The sequence below is a fragment of the Symphalangus syndactylus genome, chromosome 17 (assembly GCF_028878055.3).
Source record: "Symphalangus syndactylus isolate Jambi chromosome 17, NHGRI_mSymSyn1-v2.1_pri, whole genome shotgun sequence".
NCBI lineage: Eukaryota > Metazoa > Chordata > Mammalia > Primates > Hylobatidae > Symphalangus > Symphalangus syndactylus.
In genome coordinates this window covers 81,328,379-81,351,825 of record NC_072439.2, presented here as the reverse complement: position 1 = coordinate 81,351,825, position 23,447 = coordinate 81,328,379, and the positions used below count along the sequence as shown (strand labels likewise).

Below are 23,447 nucleotides of genomic sequence, written 5' to 3'. Positions count from 1 at the left end.
GTGTGGTGGCGCATGCCTGTAGTCCCAGCTACTCAGGAGGTTGAGGCAGGAGAATCGCTTGAACCTGGGAGGCAGAGGTTGCAGTGAGCCAAGATCACACCATTGCACTCCAGCCTAGGCAAGAAGAGCAAAACCTCGTCTCAGAAAAAAAAAAAAAAAAAAGAAAGAAAAAAAAAAGAATCCACTATGATGGGAAACACTTCATTCTAACAAAAAAAAAAAAAAAATTCTCTTTTTCCTATTATTGGTAGTTCTGAACGTTATCTATTTTTTTTTCCATGGGGTCAAAAGGTACCTAAGTATATATGATTGTGAGTGGAAAAACAGGGGACAGAAATCAGTTATTGGCAGTTTTTCCATTTTCATTTCTGTGTGAATTTTTAATATAAATGTGGGGATGTAAAGCATTAATGCGAGTCAAAATGTTTCAGTGAACAAGTTTCAGCAGTTCAACTTTATAATAATTATAATAAACCTGTTAAATTTTTCTGGACAATGCCAGCATTTGGATTTTTTTAAAACAAGTAAATTTCTTATTGACAGCAACTAAATGGTATTTGTAGCATTTTTATCATACAGTATATTCCATCCATTCACTATACTTTCTGAGTTGTCCTACATGCAAGTACATGTTTTTTTGGTTTTTTGTTTGTTTGTTTTGTTTTGTTTTTGTTTTTGAGACAGAGTCTCACTCTGTCGCCCAGGCTGGAGGGCAGTGGTGTGATCTCGGCTCACTGCAACCTCCACCTCCCGAGTTCAAGCAATTTTCTGCCTCAGCCTCCTGAGTAGCTGGAATTACAGGTGCCCACCACCATGTCTGGCTAATTTTTGTATTTTTAGTAGAGACAGGGTTTCACCATCTTGGCCAGGCTTGTCTTGAACTCCTGACTTTGTGATCCACCCACCTCAGCCTCCCAAAGTGCTAGGATTACAGTCGTGAGCCGCCGCAACCAGCCCATGTTTTTAATGTTGTCTGTCTTCTGTGCTATTCCTGTTAAGTTTTCTACTAAAATACATTAAACTATAAAAAATTAATTAAAACTCAATTGTAAAAACACTACAATTTCAATGACTAGTAATAGTAATAGAAATTGAAGTTGCATCACTATAAAAATACATTCCAACTTTTTTCATATAATGGCACACACTGAAAATGATATTTGTACAACCCACTGAAATAATCAGTCAAGGATGTGTCTTGCAGCCAGAGCCTACTAATCTGAGGACTCTGATCAGCACAGTCCCATCCATGGCCTCTCAGAGGACTGAGGAGATACCACACCTGAATCCATCTCTGTGCACCAGAATGCCAATGGCACACCAGATGGAAAGTTCTAATCAAACCAGGGAAAAATAGAAAACATCTAAACACAGAGAAATTATTAAATTAGATACATCTAATCAAAGATGCTTATACAAACTTAAAATGATAATTATGAAAATTATTGATTTAATATGTTTATAGAATGCTGCTGAACATGCTTGCTATGCTTATATAACATTATTGCAACGGGGTAAAAATAAATATCCATTTTGACATGACGGGAAAATTTAAATAGTTATGTTTGGGATTAGGTTATAAGATTTTGTTTCTATTTTCAAAATGTTTCCAATGATATCACATTTGTTTTGTAACATAAAAAGTTATCAGCCAGGCATGGTGGTTCACGCCTGTAATCCAGCACTTTGGGAGGCCGAGGTGGGTGGATCACCTGAGGTCAGGAGTTTGAGACCAGCCTGACCAACAAGGTGAAAACCCATCTCTACCAAAAATACAAAAATTAGCCAGGAGTGGTGGCAGGCGCTTGTAGTGTAGTCCCAGCTACCTGGGAGACTGAGACAGGAGAATTGCTTGAACCTGGGAGGCAGAGGTTGCAGTGAGCCATGATCATGCCACTGCACTCAAGCCTGGGCGATGGAACAAGACTCCATCTCAAAAAAAAAAAAGTTATCAAGACAAAAATGTTAGTAAAAGAAGCTTCACTGAAGTATGACCACTGTGTTAATCATGACATTTTAGGAAAACATGTGGTTCAATTACTGGAATATTTAAACTTAATTTTGCAGATTTTACATACGAATTTATTTATTTATTTATTTTAGAGACAGGATCTCACTCTGTTGCCCAGGCTATATATCACAGGGGCACAATCAAACCTCACTGCAGCCTCAAACTCCTGGGCTTCTGGGTTCCAGTGATCCTTCCCACCTCAGCCACCTCAGCCTCCTCAGCAACTGGGACTATAGGCACACACCACTGTACCAGGCTAATTTTCTTTTTTTTTTAGAACCAGAGTCTTGCTGTGTTGCCCAGGCTGGTTCTGAACTCCTGGGCTCATGTGATCCTCTCACCTTGGCCTCACAAACTGCTGGAAGTACAGGTATGAGCCACTGTGCCCAGCCTACATATGAATTCATAACTGTTTTACTACTAGGCTAGTTTCTGTACGTGAATCCCAGTCAATGAGCAAGAAGAAAGAAGATGATGGGTAAACAATTTTCCAACATAAATTCAAAGTCTTACTACAGAGGTTTTAAGAGACATGAAGACTACGAACTGACTTCTGCCACATCAGGGCGTCAGGCCACCATGTCAGTCTACTGCTCCAAACCTCCTCTCACGATTCAGGGTGGAGCCCAGGCTACGATAGACTGAAAGATAGACCGAGGCATTCAAGGGCCTCTTCCACCCAGCAATGATCTATCTTTCAGACTTTACCTCCCACTCTTACACATCTTGTGAGCTCAGCTTACTCTTCCCTAGCGTTTATGAAAGCTCTCCCCTTTTATCTCTATCTTTTCAATGCTTTTAAAATTTAGTGTTTTCTGGTTGGGCACGGTGGCTCATGCCTGTAATCCCAGCACTTTGGGAGGCCGAGGTGGGCAGATCATGAGGTCAGGAGTTTGAGACCAGCCTGGCCAGCATGGTGAAACCCCGTCTCTACTAAAAATACAAAAAATTAGCTGGAAATGGTGGCACACGCCTATAATTTCAGCTACTCGGGAGGTTGAGGAAGGAGAATTGCTTGAACCCGGGAGGCAGAGGTTGCAGTGAGCCGAGATCGCACCACTGCCCTCTAGTCTGGGCGACAGAGCGAGACTCCCTCTCAAAAAAAAAAAAAAGATGCAGTGTTTTCTCCATGAAGCCTTTTCTGACTGTTCCCATCCTTAAGGATCAATCTTTAAAACAATTACAGCCCCTATTGCCTGTTGTATTCATCATTGGAAACTGCCTTATGACCTCTTTTGTACTGTTATTTAGTTAGTCTTGGTTCTGTGTCTTATACGTCTATGTAGAAAGCAAATCCTTCAAAATAAGTTATATTTCTTAGTATCCTTGTACCTTATGGAAGCTCAGTGTAGAATATTGCCAGGCTAGGTGGTTTTATTTCAGGCACTCAATAAGTATCTCCCAAATGAATGACTCACATCAGTGACATTGTAATAAAATTGTTTTGCAGTCTGCATTGTGTCTTTTAGGAAAATTAATTGCTGCACAAATGTTATTCCAAGAACTGACAGAGGTTACATTAAAATGTGATATAAATATTAGTTACTATGACTAATGTAAAAAGGGGGAATTGGGGAAATCTACAGAGAAGAAAATCCTAATTATTTTAATACATAGAATAACCCTTGATCTCAGATGTCTTCCAGTAACATGCAGGGATCATATAAAGCCATATATGGTGAGACTCACTGTGGAGGCATACCCATAAAATTTTCTATAATGGCAGGTAGACTCTGCAAGAAGCACTGGTTACTAAGTGTAGAACACTAAGGCACTGGTTAAGAAATGTATGCCATTTTCTGTTTCAGAGAATTCTATGTAGCCATGAAAATTATGTCGCATAAGAATATTTATTGACGGCCTCGTGGTGGCTCACACCTGTAATCCAGCACTTTGGGAGGTTGAGGCGGGTGGATCACCTGAGGTCAAGAGTTCAAGACCAGCCTGGCCAACATGGTGAAACCCCGTTTCTACTAAAAATATTTTTAAAAATTGGCCGGGCGTGGTGGCACATGCCTGTATTCCCAGCTACTCAGGAGGCTGAGGCAAGATAATTGCTTGAACCTAGAAGGCAGAGATCACACCACTGCACTCCAACCTGGATGGCAGAGCAAGATTCTGTCAAAAAAAAAAAATGTATTGATATGGAAAGATGATAACCATAATAAAAACTTTGAAAACAGACTATAAATAAACATATACACTACTATCCTGCTTAAATACATAAACATATGTCATATTTATAGCATAGAAAAAAGACTAGATTGGAATAGAGTGTATGCTAGCAATGGTTATCTCCAGGTGATAAAACTATTTTTGTTGTTGGTTTTTTCTTTGTGCTTTTATTTGTTAACTTAGTCTTTTGCATTAAGTATCCACTTTTTTGTTGTTGTTGTTGAGACAGAGTCTTGCTCTGTTGCCCAGGCTGGAGTGCAGTGGCACAATCTCGGCTCCTTGCAGCCTCCACCTCCGGGTTCAAGCAATTCTCCTGCCTCAGCCTCCCAAGTAGCTGGGATTACAGGCACGCCCCACCACGCAAGGCTAGCTTTTTTATACATTTAGTAGAGACGAGGGTTTCACCATGTTGGCCAGGCTGGTTTCGAACTCCTGACCTCAGGTGATCCACCCTCCTTGGCCTCCCAAAGTGCTGAGATTACAGGCGTGAGCCACCGGTCCCAGTCTTTTCTGTTTGTTTTCTTTTTTCTTTTTCTGAGACAGGGTCTTACTCTGTCACCCTGGCTGGAGCACAGTGGCACAATCTTGGCTTACTACAGCTTTGACTTCCTGGGCTCAAGCAATCCTCCCGCCTCAGTCCCCCAAGTAGCTGGGACTACAGGCACTCACCTCCATGCCTGGCTAATTTTTGTATTTTCAGTAGAGACTGGGTTTCACCATGTTGTCCAGGCTGGTCTTGAACTCCTGAGCTCAAGTGATCTGCCCTCCTTGGCCTCCCAAAGTGCTGAGATTACAGGTGCGAGCCAATCACACCCAGCTGAGTATCCACTTCTTTTTGTGAATAAGAGGGAAAGGTTAACTTTATATAGTGCCACTGATCATATCAGTTTTCACTTTCAACTGCCATCTTTCTTATCTGCTTCCCCCTTTCGCTGCTTATTTAAAAGTAAGCAGGTTTCTGCTATTAGGTTTATAAATGAGCCACCTAGCTACAAGGTAGATTCACAGGAACGAACAAACTCCTTAAGCAGCTCTTAACATCAGGATGAGGTAAGCTCTTATTCAGCTTAAGAGGAAATGTGAGACGCCTGTTCACATTTTCTGGTTTCATGTTGTGAAAGACTCCCCACAGTCCTTCCAGGAGCCTGACTCATAAGATACAGAGGTAGTCAGATTGTCTTTCAGGCCCTTCTGACAGCACCATCCCTCCTCATGGCCACCACAAGTTCCATGCACACACAAGGAGTCTTGTCCTCCACTCAGGTACAGAAGCTCAGTGTGGACACAGTAATAAAATATTAACCATGGGACCAAATGTTGCTTTTCAGATTTCCCAGTAAATGGGTCAAAGCAAGCTATTTAAATATGATACATATTGCCTCCAAAATCCAAAGAAGCTCACCAAAGAGTTCCTCATTCTTTTTTGTTTTGTTTTTGTTTGTGAGATAGAGCCTTGCTGTCTTCGCCCAGGCTGGAGTGCAATGGCGCGATCTCAGCTCACTGCAAACTCCACCTCCCGGGTTCAAGTGATTCTCCTGCCTCGGCCTTCCAAGGAGCTGGGATTACAGGCACCCGCCACCATGCCCAACTAATTTTTGTATTTTTAGTAGAAACAGAGTTTCAACATGTTGGCCATGCTGGTCTTGAACCCCTGACCTCAAATGATCCTCCCACCTTGGCCTCCCAAAGTGCTGGGATTACAGGCATGAGCCACCATGCCCGGCTGAGTTCCTCATTCTTAGTGGTAAAGAGCTGAAGATGATGAACTTGACCTTGAGTAAGACAGTAAAGTTGTGCTGCATACCCTCAAGTAATGGCAAACCTGCTTATCCTAATGGGGAAAATGCTTTCACCAGATGAGCAGTGGCAAATCAAAGGCCTGCCAGGAGATATATTAATTTGCTTCTGTGAGGAGACCATCCCTGGGATATTAACCAAATTGAAATCACCACCTTGTTAACTTTACCATAACCCATCATCATTCTCTATTCTATTTAAAGCCAAGATATAGGGTGCGAATATAATAGAATCACGAAGTCTGTTTCTTCCAGATCTTTGGTAATGGTATAAATTCCTGCAGTTCCACTAGGATTGCAGTCTTGTTTCGTATTTCTATTTTGTTAGGGACGGGGAACACCAGTTCATCCTCTTGGTCCTTCCTACTATAGTAATTACTTCACAGGTCAGGGAGCCAGTGTGAAGATTCTAGAGTTTGTTGCAGCTATGAATTCCAATAATACTTTCAGGAACTGTGCTGCAGTCAGAGGATGAGCTTAGGGTCCCAGTGGGCCTACCATGAAATGAAGTAGGATCAGAACCCCATATATACTCAGCCCCCAATAAGCCTCCATGCTGGCAGATGGGAATGGTGTTCCAACTGGCTCCAGTTTTGCTCTGAGCCAGTTTTGCTGTAAAAGATTTGGAGAGCACAGTCACTAGGGGAGTGGCTGCAGAGAAGCACAGGAGGAAGTTTCACACTGCTCATATATATTTTTGTAGATGGGAGTCTCACTATGTTGTCCAGGCTGAAGTGCAGTGGCTATTCACAGCCTCCAACTCCTGGACCCAAGTGACCCTCCCACATAGCTGGGACTATCAGCACACACCACCACACCCAGCTATGCACTGTCCATATTTGATAGTTCTGCAGTATCTTTCCTCAAGGAACACTCCCTCTCCTTCAGTCAAGGAACTCTGGGTGTGCCAATTAACTCCTGGCTGTGATCACAACTATCTAGCATGGTGGCTCGATTCAGACCTCTGCTTGCTGAGCTTGGGGATGGTGGGATATGAGATCCTAGTGGTATGCCCACTGCTTACACTCCTGGGACCCCCATGATGAACCACAGCCAGAGTTATCTGTGAATTAGCCATTCCCTGAGATTTGCTAATCACATTTAGACCACTGCCTAATATCATAACCATCCTGGCTTTCCTCCTGGTAGTGAATCACTACCACCTACAATGTCCACGCAGGACTCCCCCCATCCCTACAGGGATCAGAAAGCTCACATGGGTAAATCCTGTCACCAGCATTCTGGACTAGTTGGAATCATTAGTAACTTGCCTTTGAAAGATTCTAGGCTGGGCACAGTGGCTTATGCCTGTAATCCCAGCACTTTGGGAGGCTGAGGCAGGCAGATCACTTGAGATCAGGAGTTCAAGACCCACCTGGCCAAAATGGTGAAACCCCGTCTCTACTAAAAATACTAAAAATTAGCCAGGCATGGTGGCACGCACCTGTAGTCCCAGCTACTCAGGAGGCTGAGGCAGGAGAATCGCTTGAACCCGTGAGGCGGAGCTTGCAGTGAGCCAAGATCACGCCACTGCACTCCAGCCTGGGCGACAGAGCGAGACTCCATCTCAAAAATAATAATAATAATAATAATAATACAAACACACAAAAATTAGCCAGGCGTGGTGGCAGGCGCCTGTACTCCCAGCTACTTGGGAGGCTGAGGCACGAGAATCACTTTAACCCGGGAGGCAGAGGTTGCAGTGAGCCAAAGTTTTGCCATTGAACTCCAGCCTGGGCTACAAAGCAAGACTCTATCATGACGAAGAAAAAAAAAAAAGATTCTAGACCCAATGCAAATATCTCTTATAGAGCAAATTCAGCATTTCTGTCCATTGAGTCCCTTCCCCTATGTTATGCTAAGGAATTTCTAGCCCTTTGTCATCATTTAGCAGGTAGGAAATGAAAGAGCTGAAATCCAAAGCTCTAATGCCTGCCCTCAAGAAGTGTATAGTTTTATAGAAGGGCAAAGTTTAATACATGACTGTATTAGTCCATTCTCACATTGCTATAAAGAAATATCTGAGACTGGGTGATTTATAAGAAGAGGGATTTAATTGACTCACAGTTCTACAGGCTGTACAGAAAGCATGGCTGCATCTGCTTCTGGAAAGGCCTCAGGGAGCTTTTACTCACGGCAGAAGGCAAAGTGGGAGCAGGCATCTTACATGCAAAAGTGGGAGCAAGAAACAAGGTGGGGCTAGGGTGGGTGCAAGAAACAAGGTGGGGCTAGGCACGGTGGCTCACACCTGCAATCCCAGCACTTTGGGAGGCCTAGGTGGGTGGATCACCTGAGATCAGGAGTTCGAGACCAGCCTGGCCAACATAGTGAACCCCATCTCTACTAAAAATACAAAATTAGCCAGGCGTGGTGGAGCATGCCTGTAATCCCAGGTACTTGGGAGACTGAGCCAGAAGAATCACTTGAACCCAGGAGGCGGGTGTTGCAGTGAAGCAAGATCGTGCCACTGCACTCCAGCCTGGGCAACAAGAGTGAAAACTCCATTTCAAAAAAAAAAAAAAAAAAAAAGGAAGGGAAAGGGAGGGAAGGGGAGGGGAGGGGAGGGGAGGGGAAGGGGACCAGAGGAGGAGGGGAGGGGAGGGGGAGGGGAGGAGGAGCAGAGAGGGGAGGGCAGGGCAGGGCAGGGCAGGGCAGGGCAGGGCAGGGCAGGGAAGGGAAGGGAAGGGAAGGGAAGGGAAGGGAAGGGAAGGGAAGGGAAGGGAGGGGAGAAGGTGCTACACGGTTTTAAACGTCCAAATCTCACAAGAATGAATTCACTATCATGAGATCATGAGGACAGTACCAAGGGGGATGGTGCTAAGCCATTCATGAGAAATCTGCCCCTGCCGATCCAATCACCTCCCACCAGGCCCCACCTCCAATACTGAGAATTACATATCAATATGAGATTTGGGTGGTGAAACACATCCAAACTATATTAGTGACATAAATGAATAAATAAGATAAGACAGTATGGAATCAAGGCCCATGTGGTATATTACAGTGTTTACTCAAACTTACTTATTTCTGCCTGTCCTTTCTCAGGCTTACCTATGGGCCAAGTATTTTATCCACATCAGTATCATCAAAGGTTACTCTTCCAATCTGGATTCTTGGAAACAGAAGACACATGATACCAGCAGAGCCCAGGAGATCGAAACCTAACTCTCAGCCCTTAAGACCAAGAAAACAATTGTTCATTATTGAAGCCACTGAGATGTTGGGAGTGTTTGTTACCACAGCAGAAGCTGACTAATCCAGACTAAAATGGCATTCAGGTTTTCTGCTAAACTTTATTCCTTTTTCTGTTATTTCCCTGACAAAAAGCAGTATCTTTTAAACTATTTTTAAACTGTCCCTGTTCTTTTTCTATTTTTGAAGAATATGAACAAAAAAGTTTTTGTAAACTGAACATTAGTTCACTCAAATATAACTAAATGACTCTCAAAATGTTCCACCACAGTAGTTTTAAAAACAGAAACAATAAGGCTGGGCGCGGTGGCGATGCCTGTAATCCCAGCACTTCGGGAGGTCAAGGCAGATGGATCACAAAGTCAGTGGTTCAAGACCAGCCTGGCCAATATGGTGAAACCCCATCTCTACTAAAACTACAAAAATTAGCCGGGCACAGTGGCAGGTGCCTGTAATTCCAGCTACTCGGGAGGCTGAGGCAGGAGAATCGCTTGAACCCAGGTAGCAGACGTTGCAGTGAGTTGAGATTGCGCCACTGTACTCCAGCCTGGGCGACAGAGTGAGACTCCATCTCAAAAAAAAACAAAAAAAAAAACAAAACAGAAACAATATGAAAAAATCAAGTCATAACAAAAGTTACAAGGAATAAATCATACCAATCATCCAAGATTTTTGTATTCAGAATTACTACTGTTAATACTTCATGAACAGCCAGGTGTGGTTGTGTGCCTCTGTAGTCCCAGCTGCTTGGGAGGCTGAGGTGGGAGGATCTCTTGAGTCCAGTAGTTCTTCGCTGTAGTGTGCTATGGTCACGCCACTGGACCATAGCATACTACACTCCAGCCTGAGCAACATATCGAGACCCCATCTCTAAAAATAAAAATAAAAAATAAAAGTGAACACTACATGAACTAGATTCCAGATACAGTGTCTCTCTATGTGTATCTATGGATAGAAAGGTGGATGGATGGTTGGATGGCTAAAAAGAAATGGGAGCACGCAATACCTGAAGCCAGATTGATTTTTCTACCTTATAAATGATGTGATTTTTCTGCTTAGAAATTTTCCCCCTCACCCCCATTTTTAAGCTCTAAAATGCAATCATTTAACCAAGATATGTCTTAGTGTCTATTGTTTCAATATTTCTGGCTGGGTGCAGTGGCTCACGCCTGTAATCCCAGCACTTTGGGAGGCCAAGGTGGGCAGATCACGAGGTCAGGAGATCGAGACTATCATGGCTAACACGGTGAAACCCTGTCTCTACTAAAATACAAAAAATTAGCCGGGCATGTTGGCATGCGCCTGTAGTCCCAACTACTCTGGAGGCTGAGGCAGGAGAATCGCTTGAACCCGTGAGGTGGAGGTTGCAGTGAGCCAAGATCGCACCACCACACTCCAGCCTGGGTGACAGAGCGACACTCCGTCTCAAAAAAGAAAAAAGAAAGCCTGAGGTGCATGGGCCTGTTTAAAAGTGGAGACAATGTGGAATACAGTAAACCTATACTGCTGAACATGTTGACTGCTGTCTCTATCTTCTTCAGTTCCATCACCTAAAAGGTGTTTGACAAAGGCAGAGTCTCCAACTGCAGAGTGCTTTAAAAAAAAAGGTTTTTTGGGGCTGGGCGCAGTGGCTCATGCTTGTAATCCCAGCACTTTGGGAGGCCAAGGTGGTCAGATCACTTGAGGTCAGGAGTTCAAGACCAGCCTGGCCAACATGGTGAAACCCCATCTCTACTAAAATACAAAAATTAGCTGGGCATGGTGGTGCATGCTTATAATCCCAGCTACTCAGGAGGCTGAGGCAGGAGAATCGCTTGAACCTGGGAGGCAGAGGTTGCAGTGAACCAAGATCGTGCCACTGCACTCCAGCCTGGGCAATAGAGCGAGACTCCATCTCAAAAAAGAAAAAAAAGGTTTTCTTGAGTCAGGATCTTGCTCTGTCACCAGGCTGGATGTCAATGGTGCAATCACAGCCCACTGCAGTCTCAGTCTTCCGAGCTCAAGCATTCCTCCCTCCTCAGCCTCCCAAGTAGCAGCTACCATGGCTGGCTAATTTTTTTTTTTTTTTGAGGTGAGGTCTCGAAATGTTGCCCAGGCTGGTCTCAAACTCCTGGGCTCAAGTGATCCTCCCGCCTGGACATTCTTGCTTGCTGTAGGGAATCCGTGATGCTATGATTATCATGTTTAAAGAAATCAAAGACGACTTCAAAATACCTAAAAGGGGCTGGGCTCAGTGGCTCATGCCTGTAATCCCAGCACTTTGGGAGGCCAAAGCGAGCAGATCACTTGAGGCCAGGAGTTCGAGACCAGCCTGGCCAACATGGTGAAACCCCATCTCTACTAAAATACAAAAATTAGTTGGGCGTGGTGGTGCACACCTATAATCCCAGCTACTCAGGAGGCTGAGGTAGGGGAATCACTTGAACCTGGGAGGCGGAGGTTGCAGTGAACCAACATCACGCCATTGCACTCCAGTCTGGGCGACAGAGTGAGACATCGTCTCAAAAAAAAAAAAAAAGGAACTGAAGGCTACTTTCTGAATAATTTCGTATTGTTGGCATTAATTACCTTTTATTACAATTTAATGAGTACATCAAGCAATTTCATAAACAGAGTCAAATTGCCAAGATCTGGAATACTGAGCAAAGGTATAAGGTCTGTGCTGAATGGGAAATGCTTTTTGAGAATGGCATTGCTCAAAAGACTTCGAGGGTGTTGAAAGAAACTGTCATAAAATCCTACCATCAGTCTGACAAGACACAAAGTCTTTAAAACTTTAGGACTGGCCGGGCACAGTGGCTCACGCCTGTAATCCCAGCACTTTGGAAGGCTGAGGCAGGTGGATCACCTGAGGTCAGGAGTTTGAGACCAGCCTGGCCAGAATGATGAAACCCCATCTCTACTAAAAATACAAAAAATTAGCCGGGCGTGGTGGTGCATGCCTGTAATCCCAGCTACTCAGGAGGCTGAGGCAGGAGAATTGCTTGAACCTGGGAGGCAGAGGTTGCAGCGAGCCAAGATCGTACCACTGCACTCCAGCCTGGGCAACAGAGCAAAAACTCTGTCTCAATAAATAAATAAATCATAAAAATATGGTATAACTTTTATTAGATGTAACTTTAGGGTACTTAACTTTATTTAAACTTTCTGAGCATCAGTTTTCTTATTTAAGTGAGGATAGTGATATCTACACTGAAGCCTATTCTAAAGAAATAAACGGCCGGGTGTGGTGGCTCATGCCTGTAATCCCAGCACTTTGCGAGGCTGAGGCTGGTGGATCATGAGGTCAGGAGATCGAGACCATCCTGGCCAACATGTGAAACCCCATCTCTACTAAAAATATAAAAATTAGCTGGGCGTGGCAGTGCATGCCTGTAATCCCAGTTACTCGGGAGGCCGAGGTAGGAGAATCGCTTGAACCAGGGAGTTGGAGGTTGCAGCTAGCTGAAATCGTGCCACTGCAATCCAGCCTGGCAACAGAGTGAGATTCTGTCTCAAAAAAAAGAGAAATAAATAAGATAAAATATACAAAATGTTTAGTTCATGTTTGCTGCATATTGGACTCAATAAATAATAGCTGGTTTTTATTTTTATTTTTTGAGACAAGATTATGGCTCACTTCAACCTTAACCTCCTGGGCCCAAGGGGTCCTCCCACCTCAGCCTCTCAGGTAGCTGTAACTACAGGTGTGAGCCACCACCCCGGGCTAACTTTTTGGTTTGTATTTTTTATAAAGACAGGGTTTTGCCATGTTGCCCAGGCTGGTCTCAAAGACCTGGGCTCAATAATTCACCCGCCTCAGCCTCCCAAAGTGCTGGGATTACAGGCATGAGCCACCGCGCCCAGCCTGATAGTTAGTTTTAATTTATTTAAAAAGCAATGTAGCCCGGGGACGCTGGCTCACGCCTGTAATCCCAGCACTTTGGGAGGCCAAGGCGGGTGGATCATGAGGTCAAGAGATCGAGACCATCCTGGCCAACATGGTGAAACCCCATCTCTACTAAAAATACAAAAGTTAGCTGGGCGTGGTGGCGCGTGACCGTAGTCCCAGCTACTCAGCAGGCAGACGCAGGAGAATCGCTTGAACCAGGCAGGTGGAGCTTGCAGTGAGCCGAGATCCCGCCACTGCACTCCAGCCTGGCAACAGAGTGAGACTCCATCTCAAAAAAAAAAAAAAAAAAGCTACGTAAAAAGCAATAAAATAACATCACAGGATGTTGGATGTTTGAGGAAAAAAGAATTCCTCCTCCCTCAGGCAACCATTTTATCTTTTTGTTTGACTTTTAGGTTTTTTTCATGTTTGCAATTATGGCATACATATATTTATTTTTAATTATTAATATATTTTTTAATGTTAAATGTGAATGTAATTTCAAACTTACAAAAAGTTGCAAAATAAAAATAGTACAAGGAACACCTCCATGTCCTTTACCGAGATTATCTATAAACATTTTACTTCATCTGCTTTTACTTGCATTCTGGGTGTGTGTGTGTGTGTGTGTGTGACTATATATTGTATATACACCGTGTGTGTGTATAGTATTGGCCTGCCAGGGCTGCCCTAACAAAGTTCCACAGACTGAATGGCTTAAACAGCAAAATTTATTTTCTCACAATTCTGGAGGCCAGAAGTCTAAGACCAAGGTGTCAAAAGGGTTGGTTTTTTCTGAGGCCTCTTTCCTTGGCTTGTAAATGGCTGTCTTCTCTTTCTGTCTTCACAGGGTCTGTCCTCTTTGTGTGTCTGTTACCTCTTCATAAAAGGGGACCAGTCATAGTGGGTTGGATTAGGACCACCCTAATGATGTCATTTTAACCTAATTAACTCTTTAAAGATTCTATCTCCAAATACAGTCACATTCTAAGGTACTAGGGGTTAGAACTTCAACATATGATTTTTGAGGGGGACACGATTTGGTCCATAACACATTTATACATATGTATGTATGTGTGTATATTTATATATATATACATGCATTAACACCCATATATATGTATATTTTTCTGAACAATTTTGAGGGTGTCACATACATCATGACCCTTCAGTCCTAAATATATTTCAGCATCTATTTTCTGAGAATAAGAATATGCTTTTTTTTTTTTTTTTTTTTTGAGATGGAGTTTCACTCTTGTTGCCCAGGCTGGAGTGCAATGGCTTGATCTCAGCTCACTGCAACCTCTGCCTTCCAGGTTCAAGTGATTCTCCTGCCTCAGCCTCCCGAGTAGTTAGGATTACAGGCATATGCCACCACGCCTGGCTAATTTTTGTATTTTTAGTAGAGATGGGGTTTCACTATGTTGGTCAGGCTGGTCTCGAACTCTTGACCTCAGGTGATCCCCCCGTCTCAGCCTCCCAAAGTGCTGGGATTACAGGCGTGAGCCACCGTGCCCGGCTTTCACTTTTTTTTTAAGGGACAGGGTCTCGCTCTGTTACCCAGGCTGGAGTGCAGTGGCATGATCGTAGCTCACTGCAGCCTCAAACTCCTGAACTCAAGTGATCCTCCCCCTCAGCCTCCAGAGTAGCTAGTGATACAGAAGCTAAAAAGAAATTATTTAGGCAGATAGTGAAGGTAAGCGAGTTCTCAGCACAGCTTCCTTTTAACAAAAAGCAGCTTCCAAATCATTTTTTTTTTTTTTTTTTTTGAGACAGAGTCTCGCTGTTGCCCAGGTTGGAGTGCAGTGGCGTGATCTCAGCTCACTGCAGGCTCCGCCTCCCGGGGTTCACGCCATTCTCCTGCCTCAGCCTCCCAAGTAGCTGGGACTACAGGCGCCTGCCACCTTGCCTGGCTAATTTTTTGTATTTTTAGTGGAGATGGGGTTTCACCGTGTTAGCTAGGGTGGTCTCGATCTCCTGACCTCGTGATCCGCCCGCCTCAGCCTCCCAAAGTGCTGGGATTACAGGCGTGAGCCACCGCGCCCGGCCAAATCATTTCTTTTCTAACAAAGAACAGCCTGTAAAATCGAGCAGCAGACATGGATAAGCAAGCTGGAAGCAAGCTCAAAGTTTACACGGGTGAATGCCGGTAGCTGTGCCAATAGAAAAGGGCTAGCTGGAAGTCAGGTATGTTCCACATGGAGGCTCCGTCTTCCCTTTTCTTTGTCACCACATGTACAGTAAAGGAACAGTCAGCATGGCGCCAGCCAGGTAGAGAACCCATATGCATAATAAAAGATTGTGGTGGGGTGACCAGCTTCTTCGTGCTATGTAAATGGCACACCTGATCTGAGCAATCTTTTGGGCCCTGTGTAAATCAGACACCACCTCCTCAAGCTAGTCTATAAAACCCTGTGCATTTCACCACAGACCCAGAAGACGTGCTCTCGGGAGCCCCTCTCTCTGCAGGAGAGAGCTTTTCTTTTTCTTTCACCTATTAAACCTCCACTCTTAACCTCATTCCTTGTGTGTCTTCATCCTTGATTTCCTTGGTGTGAGGCAACCAACCTCACATATTATCCCAGACGAACAACAGCGCTTCACTAGGACCACAGGTGATAAAATTCTTTTTATAGGGATGGGGTCTTGCTCACTATGTTACCTAAGCTTGTCTTGAACTCCTGGCCTCAAGCAATCCTTCCACCTTTGCCTCCAAACTGCTGTGCTGGGATTACAGGCATGAGCCACCACACCTGGATTATACTCTTTTTTTTTTTTTTTTTGACACAGAGTTTTGTTTTTGTTGCCCAGGCTGGAGTGCAATGGTGCAATCTCGGCTCACTGCAACCTCCACTTCCTAGGTTCAAGCGATTCTCCTGCCTCAGCCTCCCGAGTAGCTGGAATTACAGTCATGTGCCACCACACCTGGCTAATTTTGTATTTTTAGTAGAGACGTGGTTTCTCCATGTCGGTCAGGCTGGTCTCGAACTCCCTACCTCAGGTGATCTGCCTGCCTCGGTCTCCCAAAGTGCTGGGATTACAGGCGTGAGCCCACTCCCAGCCTATATTCACATTTTTAATGAACACAGTCCACTCACCGTTTTTGTTAGGTAACTAGAGCACCCTAATGGCGCTGGTTCCGGGTTCTTCTTCCTCAATGCAAACCCGCCAAAGGAAAAACCAATCAGAGAGAGGTGTTTTTCCCACCTCGCTCTAAGCCCCACCCCAATCAATCACAAACATCCACGCAGCCCTCCTGGGCATAAAAGAAGCAAACCCCCCACCGCTCTCTCTGTCTGTCTCCTGCCCAGCCCAGCCTGCTGCCTCCAATAAAGATCTCTTGGCCGAGCCGGTGTGCCGTGGTCTTAAGTCTGAGCATCACTCTTTCATTGGTGCCGTGACTCGGATTGGGACTCCCCGCCTCTGGCGGGACCCCAGTCCCCCTCAGGCTCAGACCAGGCCCCGGCCGGCCTTCGCCCAATTTCTCGTCCGCCGAACAGCGCATGCACCACCGGCTCCTGTTTGGTAAGTCCTCTTCCGTAGTCTGCCGCCTAGTCCTATACTGTGGCGACAGACTCCTGCTTCCCTTCCTCGACCCGCAGGGAACTGAGTTTTCTCCCTCTCCCCCTCGCTCCTCCGGCCTGAGCCTCCACGCCATACTGTTGGCGACAAAAATCTTGGTACCAAGTGGCTCACGTTCCCTCGGCCATGCTGTTGGCCCTTCAGTCCCTTCGCCTTGGTGATGACCAACCGAAGGCCCTGAACCTGACTACAGTGTTCGGCTAACTAGGGGACGCCCTCTTAGCCCTCACTGCCTCTCCGTCCATGGGAGGCTCCGCATCCCTGCTGGCCGACTCCCCCCTAAAATGCCTTCTAGACAATCTGGCTACCCTAGGCCTTGCCGCTGACCTCAAACCTAAGCGCTTAATCAAATTCTGCACGCGAGATTGGCCGACCTACCCCTTAGACAACCAAAATGAATGGCCCCTTATGGGACCCTAGACCCTGAAATTCCCCAGGGCCCTCACAATGATTGTGCGCACGGGAGATTGGGCAGAGATCCCCCATGTTCCTAACTTCTCCTATTAGACGATAAGCCTCACCTCTTTCTGTCCCTGTTAACCCTAACCACAACAAGTGTCATGGCTGGCCTCCACTCCAAAAGCCTTTCCCAACCCTCTCCCCTTCCTACTTCCGATTTTAACCCTGCTGACGAACCGCCGCCATATCACCATCCCCAACCTTGCCCCTCCACCACCGCGCCGCCGCCAACAACCCCAGCCCTACCCATCAGAGCGCAGGCAGTCCCCGACCACAATCCTGGCCTGCAATTATAACTCCCAAGACGGTGTCACAGCCCGAGACCACTTTGCCACCTGTTTAATAACAGGTCTCCGGAAGGCAGCTCAAAAGGCAGTCAATTTTGATAAACTCCACAAAATCATCCAAGAAAAACACGAAAACCCGTCCGCCTTCCTCGCCCGCCTTACACAGGCACTGCAACAATACACCAACATGGACCACTCTTTCAGTTTTCAAAATAAAGTGTTTATTATTTTGTTTGTTTGTTTGTTCAATGTTTCTTTGTGATGGGATTTAGTCTGAAGTCTGTTCAACCTACACCATGTCTTTTTATAATGCCAGTCTCCTGTAGAATTGCAGAAAAGAAAAAAGATTATTTAAAGGTAACCCAAAACCTGGCCAGGTGCAGTGGCTCACGCCTGTAATCCCAGCACTTTGGGAGGTGGGCGGATCACCTGAGGTCAGGAGTTGGAGACCAGTCTGTCCAACATGGCGAAACCCTGTCTCTACTAAAAATACAAAAATTAAATGGGCCTGGTGGTGCACGCATGTAATCCCAGCTACTCCAGAGGCTGAGGCACGAGGATCACTTGAATCTAGGATATGGAGGTTGCAGTAAGCCAAGATCCTGCCACTGCACTCTGGTCTGGGTGACAGAGAAAGACTCTGTGTAAAAAAAATAAAAAGAATAAAGATAACCCCAAACGGTGTTAATCCCATATATCATCCACTCAACAGATTTTAAATGCCATCCTATGGAAGAATTCAGGATGGCATGCGTTCACCTTTGCCTTCATAAAGGAGGTAGCTTCTGAGCTAAGACTTGAAGAATGAGAATATGATCAGTCATTCAAATGGCAGATGAGATGGCAGATGTGACAATGTGGCTTATTCTGGGAAGAGCAAGTTGCTTAGTAAGTTTATGGGCCAGAGTGATGTGAGAACTTGTAGGGGATTAAGATTAGACAGTGTTCAGCTGGGCACAGTGGCTCACACCTGTGTAATCCTGTGCTTTGGGAGGCTGAGGCAGGTGGATCACCGGAGGTCAGGAGTTCAAGACCAGCCTGGCCAACATGACAAAACCCCATTTCTACTAAAAATACAAAAATTAGCTAGGCACGGTGGCGGGCACCTGTAGTTCCAGCTACTCAGGAGGCTGAGGCAGGAGAATCGCTTGAACCCAGAAGGCAGAGGTTACAGTGAGCTGAGATCACGCCACTGCACTCCAGCCTGGGTGACAGAATGAGTCTCCCATCTCAAAAACAAAAACAAAAAAAGATTAGACAGTGTTTCAGGCCACTACCTGAAGGCTATTAAAGATCAGAGGGTGTGATTAGATATAAAACTTAGAAAGATTACTTTGGGTAAGTATGGGGAAAGGTTTGCAGTAAGGGGAAACTGGAAGGAAGGATACCAATATAATTTAGTTGAGTAACAAGGATCTATACCAGATGAGCAAGGATATAAAGAGCTAATTAGAAGCAGAATGGAATGAGAGTCCACCCTTTGAAGACAATTTCAAATCCTTCCATGGAAGTTCCAGCTTCCATGCTCAGTTTTGCATAATACACCAGTTCTTCAATCTAAACATCACACCTTCCCACTTCACTTCCTCCCCTAAGCAGATTATTTCCTGGTTCATTGTGTCAGACTCTCATTAAGGCCATAGGTTTCCTTTCCCCATGGTCCTTCCATTGCTCCTGTCCAAGCAACCTTCATCCTCCAACATCTACCTTCCCTGCACATGCACTCAGGCTACTAAGTGCTGCCAAAAGAGGCCACCAACTTCACAGGTAGTGCCACAATGAATAAATGGTCACCAATCTCAAATGGGCTCTCGATGATGCTTAGTCAAAAGACCACCTTCCCCATGTTATCTCACTCTTTTATTCTCTGCAACTACTTTCTTTTCTCAGTTTTCTCAAAGTCCCACTTCCCCATATACTCTCAGCAGATGACCTTTCCTCTTGCACCAGCAAAAAAGAAATTATCAGGTAAGAACTATTCCAGCCTCCTACCACCAAACCTACTGCCTAATCTTTCCCTTCACCTCCCTAGGATCTCCTTTCCTCCTGCCTTCCCAGATATCTCAGCCCATCCAGTACTCCTTTTTTTATCTCTATCTTCAACCTCTCCCTCTCTACTGCCCTTTCTGCTCAGCATTTAATATATGGAAGCTTCTCCCCACAAACTGTCCATTGACTAGCTCCTCCATGTGCTGTTAAATCTACCTACCTCTTTTCTCCTCTGCACTGCCAAATTTCTTGAAGTTGCCTCCTTTCCATCAGTCCCCATCTTCCTCAGCCTAAACTGGCTTCTGTTCCACTCAACCATAGCATCTGTTTCCACTGAGGTCACAAATGGCCCCCAGGTTGCTAAATCAACTCTTTTAATCTTTTAGTCCTTACTTTTCCCTCTCAAAACACTTTCTTCTCTTCGCTTCTGTGACATCACATTCTCATTTTCTTTTGCTATAAATATTACTGTCTCCCAGGACTCTGTCCTAGGTCCTTTTATCTCCCTACTCTATATGGGAGAGAAGGTCTGCAGGGATCTGGAGGCACCTTGAAATCAAGTCCAAAACTGAACTCATCTTCTGTATCAAACCTGTTTCTCCTACCAATCCTCCCCATTTCAGCAAACAGCAGCAATACCCCATTGGTTAATCCAGAAATAGGATATATGCTTCACTCCTTATTCCCATTTCCCAAAACACTCAGTTGATTCACCAAGTCTTGTTAATTCTATCTCCTCAATATCATTCAATTTCCTACATTTTTTTTCATCCATCCCCATTGCTACTGGCCTAGCCATGTGATCACCATCTCTCACTTGGATGACCGGAACAACTTTTTAACTAGTTTTCCCTGCATTTATGTCAGTTTTTCTCAACCATTTTTTCCACTATCGCCCCCTATGGAGGATGTTAGATTTTTTTCCCCAAATTGTTCTTTCCCCCACCACAAAATTTTAATACCACAAATGTACTATATAACTGCTCATGTATGTATAGCTATGCTTTATACATAAAAAAGTAAGATCTTTTTATCCCCCAAGAACCAATTTTTGTCCCCTTTAAGGATAATATTGACTCCATTGAGAATGAATAATTTACACTCATTATCTTTAATTTGTTTTCGGCCGTGTAGCCAGCGTGATCTTTAAAAAACAAATCCAATCATGTCATTTCCCCTTTTAAAACACTTCAATGACATCCCATGGTCCTTAGGATGAGATCCAAATCTTCACCGAGAGCTGCAATAGTGCAAATAATCTCATCTGCACTCTCATCCCACTCATGCCCTATATTTCAGGCTTCTCTAACCGGTTTTCACTTCAATTTTTTCTTGCCTCTTATTTTCTCTGCTTGGAACATAGTATTCTTCCCCTCCCTCCATGCATCCTCGGGTTACAGCTCACAGTCATTCCAGTAATCCTTGGGCTACCTTGGGATCCCATAGGTTACTACAAGTGCCTACTTCTTTCCTTTGACCAATATTGAACAAGTTTAAATATTTGAACTTTTAAAAAGTTAGCATACGAATCAATATAAACACATATATTAGCTTTAATTAACACTTTTTTTCCCAAGAAACACTTTACAACTTAAAAAAGAAAAAAAGGTCAATCCCATTTTATTTTATTTTATTTTTTTGAGACAGTCTCGCTTTGTCACTCAGGCTGCAGTTCAGTGGCCTAATCTTGGCTTACTGCAACTTCTGCCTCCCAAGTTCAAGCAATTCTTTTGCCTCAGCTTCTTGAGTAGCTGGAATTACAGGCGTACGCTACCAGGCTCGGCTAATTTTTTTGTATTTTTAGTAGAGACAGGGTGTCACCATGTTGGCCAGGCTGGCCTTGAACTCCTGACCTCAAGCAATCCGCCTGCCTCATCCTCCCAAAGTGCTGGGATTACAGGTGTGAGTCACGCACTCCACCAAAAAAGCCGATCCCATTTTTTATACGTGATCCCAGCTGTGTTAAATAAAGCCTAGAGGAAACTTCTGAAATGTCTTTATGAACGTTAGGATTATCAGTATTTATTGTATACTTTCCATATTTTTTATTCTAAGCTTTTCTTACATTTATAATAATAGAAAAGAGAAAATAAAGTAAAACCTACAATTGTCAAAAAACATCCTGTAGGCTATTTTTTTAAGGTGAATATATCTACGTATATAAATCTAGGATCATTTACTATCACCATGTACGAGACCTATCTGCTTCAATCTCCTTATCCCTCTTCTACAAACTGGTTTGCATAAGCAGGGGCTTTAGAGAAAATATGCCCTTCTCCCAAATCCTTTGGTAGAATTATGAGGTGGTAACTAGATTGCATAGGGAAATCTAAAAACAAAACAAACTAACAACAACATAAACCTAGGAATGAATTTATCCAAAGAAGTGAAAGATCTCTACAAGGAACACTATACAACACTAATGGAAGAAATTGAAGAGGACACCAAAAAATGGAAAGGTAGATATCCCATACTCGTGGATTGGCATAAACAACATTGTTAAAATGTCTATACTACCCAAAGGAATCTACAGATTCAATGCAATCCTTATCAAAATACCAATGACATTCTTCACAGAAATAGAAAGAAATTCTAAGATGTATGTGGAACTACAAAAGATTCCACATAGCTGCTAGTCTCTTCAACAAATTGTGCTGGGAAATCTGGATATCCATATGCAGAAGAATGAAACTAGATCCCCACCTTTCACTATATATAAAAATCAACTCGAAATGGATTAAAGATCAAACTTAAGACCTGAAACTATAAAACTATTAAAATAAAACATTGGGGAAATGATAGAGGACATTGGTCTGGGCAAATATTTTTTGGGTAAGATCCCAAAAGCACAGGCAACAAAAGCATAGAAAGACAAATGGGATTATGTTGAGCTAAAAATCTTCTGTAGAGCAAAGGAAGCAATTAACAAAGTGAAGAGACAACCTACAGAATGGGAGAAAATGTCTGCAAACTGTCCATATGACAGAGTTTGGATATTTGTCTCCCCAACTCTCATGTTGAAATGTGATTCCCAGTGTTGGAGGTGGGGCCTGGTGGGAGGTGATTGGATCATGATGGCAAATTTCTCATGAATGGTTTAGCATCATCCCGTTGGTGCTGTCCTCACAATGTTGCAGGATTTTTAAGGAATCAGACCCATGGAAGTCAGGAGGATATTTATTTAGGTGCACCAGCCCAGTCAGATTAACATCCAAAGGACTGAGCCCTGAACAAAGAGTTAAGTTACCTTTTAAGCATTTCGTGGGGAAGGGGGAGGTCTGTGCAGGGGGAAGCATATTACAGAAATAAGAAACAAAGACAGTTATTCAGCCAAGACATGCATTACATCATTTCTTACTTTTCAAGGAAAAACATGTTTCGCCACCTGAGTTTATCTGTCTAGTGACCTTGCAGCTGCCTAGCTAGGGAAACAGGGTCTTCACAATGCCTGGGAAGGGAGGAGAGATAACGCTTACTAGCCACCAGAAAAACAGGCAGTTAATTTTTAAAGGACTCCAGCTCTTTCTCTTTCTACAACTGAGTTTCTGCTTACACACTCTTTAATTTCTTTTAATTCCTGTTCCATTCCCCACTCTGATGCTTTTTATAACAAAGGTGTTAATAGAAAGCACCACTATTTGCCACCTCCTCATGGAGCTGAGCTGCTTCTTCTACTGGCAGTGGCTGATATTTGGTTAATGCCATCAACTGCACAGTAGTGTATTGGGTTACTATTGCCTCTATAGTTGGCTGAATACTTCTAATAAACAGGGGTAAAAGGCAAGGGAGGATGAGGCAGATGCCAAGAATAAGCAAGAACCTACCAATGAGGGTTTTGAATCCTCCAAAGGTTGAGAACCGTCCTCCAAACAAGGAATCTGGGGACCACCTGGACCAAGTCTGAACGGAACATAGGCCAACTTGTGCATTCTAGCTGTGATTTCCATGACAGCTCAGCTATTATCATTTCTAGGCAACAGTTGGTTAAATTAAAGTTTCCACATACTCTTCCTTCGGAGGCTAAGAGGTAATCTAAAGCCAATCTATTTTGATATATAGCATTTCTCATTTGTGTTACTTGTATT

At 44.1% G+C, this 23,447-nt stretch overlaps 1 protein-coding gene across 3 annotated transcripts in view; it reads right to left on the bottom strand.

The window, feature by feature from the left end:
• USP13 (ubiquitin specific peptidase 13) overlaps positions 1-23,199 on the bottom strand; it is a 162,411-nt gene extending 139,212 nt beyond the window's left edge. The window contains exon 1 of one of the 3 annotated variants that reach the window (XM_063621757.1): positions 23,187-23,199. The gene's annotated coding sequence lies outside the window, so the exon portion shown is untranslated. Of the gene's footprint in view, positions 1-9,033; positions 9,066-22,720; positions 22,740-23,186 lie in introns of those variants that run through there. The other 2 variants (XM_063621758.1, XM_063621756.1) reach the window with 2 other exon arrangements.
• Between the last annotated feature and the right edge of the window lie 248 nt (positions 23,200-23,447).